Below are 3,196 nucleotides of genomic sequence, written 5' to 3'. Positions count from 1 at the left end.
CTATGATGTAACACACACCCAAAGAGATTTGTTCTATCGTCAGATCATGGCCGTCACAATTTGAATTGCATTTTATCTAACACAATAAAAGACTCAACTTGAATGATGTTGGAGCTTTTTAGGGTGACACTCCACTAACAAAGCTTTTAATCCAACCAAATTCCCAATCAAATTAAACGTGTTGTCTATAGATACATTACCTAAAAACTTGATATAGTTCCTAATCAAACAGAAATTGAAACATTCTAAAATTTCTTTTCGTTGTGACCATAGCAAATGATCCAAAAACAAAACATTATGAGAGTCACTCAAAAAAACGATTTACAAAAATAAGACCTATAATTTTAATATGCAACCACCTTACACACATTAGCATACCATAACTTGTGAGATGGTTAAAGATCACTATGACAAGTTTCACTACTAAATTTTGCATTTAAGTTTTTGATATATATGATGCATCTTAGTGAAAATTTAAATATTGCAAAGGTTGAGTTGGTCTTTCTCAATCTTTTATTATTGTTGATTGATTACTATATTCGTACACACTAGTTTATCTCGATTTTCGATTTATGATGGACCATCTTATCATGACTTTTAATTTTTTTAGCTTGATTACTTTCATCCTGATTCGGTTCAACAATAATTTTTGTATAGACTAACTTAATTCAACTTTTTTATTATGATTTACTTAACTTATCTTTTAACCTAGATTGAAAATGTTTTTAAAAATTACTTAAAATTTTATAGTAGAGTCAAACTAGAAGTAACAAAACAGGTCAGTATGATCCGTTTTGCCCCATCCTTTTGTTAGTTGCCAAATTCAAGTAGAAAATCATGCCAACCACATTTAAAAAAACTAATTAAATTAAAAAATTAAATTTAAAAGTTAAATCTGTACATAACTTATATTATATTATTTCAAAAATTTTATATAGAAATCCCTGTATTCTTGACCATGCATTATTAAAGTGAGTAATAAAAGAAGTAGGTCTAGAAAGGTTTAAATCTTATTTAGACTTTCTATACATATTTGATTTTAGAACCTATGGATTCTCCTATGTATGACAAGAAAATGGAAGTTCTTTCTAATATTTGATTTATTTATTTTTATCCTTTTATCATATGAGAAGCTTTGGTTAAACTAGGAAGAGTTTCCATAACACTGAGTTCTTAAACAACAATGATCTTGCATATAATTGACTTTCATAAATATTTATGTAAAACTCAAATTTATTTATCATTCCTTTTTATTTTTCAATTTTAATTAATGTTTTATAAACTTATATTATACATTTATCACTATTAACAATATAATTCTTTTTGTAATTGCTTTTCAACATATTTTTTTCACTGTTTTATTTTTTATTAATGTAATAAATTTTGTTTATGTTATACTTTAAATTTAATTAATAATTTAATCTGGATTTATGGTTTATTTTTATCTTTATTTTTTTTACATAAGTGATTTTTTTATATTTTTCACGTCAGATATTAACAATAATACATGCTTAATTCAGAATTAGTAATAGTACTTCTATATGACACTCAACAAGAAAAAAAAAAATAAAAAATCGTTCCTTCTTGTCCGTCAAGAGAACGCAAGTTTAATGAAAAAACATCATAGAGACATCACGGTCATAATCGTTTTTAAAAGCGGTATTATACAATTAAAATTTAATTTCTAAGTGTTATTTTTTCATGATTTTTAATTAGTACTTACATTTTCTAAATGTTATATTTAATTTTAATTTTATTCTTGACTATTGGTTACTATAAAATAATGACTTTTTATTTATTATTTTAAAATATTTTATTTTTCCAAACTTATTACGAAAAAAGTTACTTTTAAAATAAAAATGATTTTCTTACATACAGTATTAATTAAATAGTTTGTTTTCTTCATTATAATTTTTTTTTATTTCATTCAATTTGTTAAATAATTTTCATTATAATAAGAGTTTTTAATATCTTAAAAAAATTATCAATATAACTTTTTCATAAAATTCACTATAAGAATATTATGAAATTAAGGATGGTATTTAGAAAAGCGAAGCTGATGATTCTAAAAGATCCTTTCTTGACACAATAAATATTTCAAGAATTTCATGATACCAAGATAAGGGTCATATAGTCAGGACTAAAACTGTTACGAGAATTTGCTCAATTTTATTGACCTAAAATGTAGGAGGATATTAAAACCTACATAAAAAATTGTAGCATTTGTCAGTATACTAAGATTGACCCGGCTTTGCCGGTTGGTTTTGTACAAAAACTTATGTTGTAGAAAGTGAGATAACATGTTGTTAACTTGGATATTTGTTGGCTATTTTAATGACAACTTTTTCCATTGACCTCCAAATGACGCGATTCTTTTTTTATTAGAAACTAGACTCAAAAATATTTTCAATGACTACTAAATTGTAATTTTTTGGATATCTGAGTAGGTACAGTTTATTCCTTAAAGTTAACGCTTTATATATTTCTGCCAACTTGACCTTTACTGGTTGTTTTGCTCTTAACTTTCTTCACCGAACTCCAAATGAGTTGATTCTTGTTTTGTTAGAATGTAGACTCAAGGAACTTTCAAATGACTATCAACCCATAATTTTTAAACCACTCTACTAGATGTAGTTAATTTCCCAAAAGTGACGTTTTTCTAAGCATCCTAAATGAAGTGACGTTTTTCTAAGCATCCTAAATGAGTTACTTCATGTTTCTTATTTTAGATGGGTGAGTGAGTTTAATGATCATGGGTGGTGTTTATTGCACCAATGCAAACTAAGTTAGATGAGGTCCATGAGTATTGGTGGTCATTTTCTTCCTTGTTAATCGATTACAAGGGTATTGTAATAGATTACTAGAGGCCAGAAAGTCATTTGTACAAAATTTTCAACTATGCTCCCCAAGTGAATGAACAGCACTCCCATGAAGGGTTTTTCTCGGTTTTTGCTCATTTTTTCCAGTTTTTTAGATGGGTGAGTGAGTTGGACGTGAATGGTTGTTTTTTAAATGCAATGATGGTAAAATATTTTAACATTCAATGATGACCACATAGGTTCATTGTATTCCATTACTATTAATCTGATCATATTTATTACAATGATACCATTATACATTAATCATAAAAATAATTCAATCATCTTAAAAAATAATACAATTATCTTTATTAAGCACACGTCCATTTCCTTCAATT

This window comes from Vigna radiata, chromosome 3 (genome assembly GCF_000741045.1).
Source record: "Vigna radiata var. radiata cultivar VC1973A chromosome 3, Vradiata_ver6, whole genome shotgun sequence".
In the NCBI taxonomy this organism is placed as follows: Eukaryota; Viridiplantae; Streptophyta; class Magnoliopsida; order Fabales; family Fabaceae; genus Vigna; species Vigna radiata.
Note: the sequence above shows the minus strand (reverse complement) of the source record.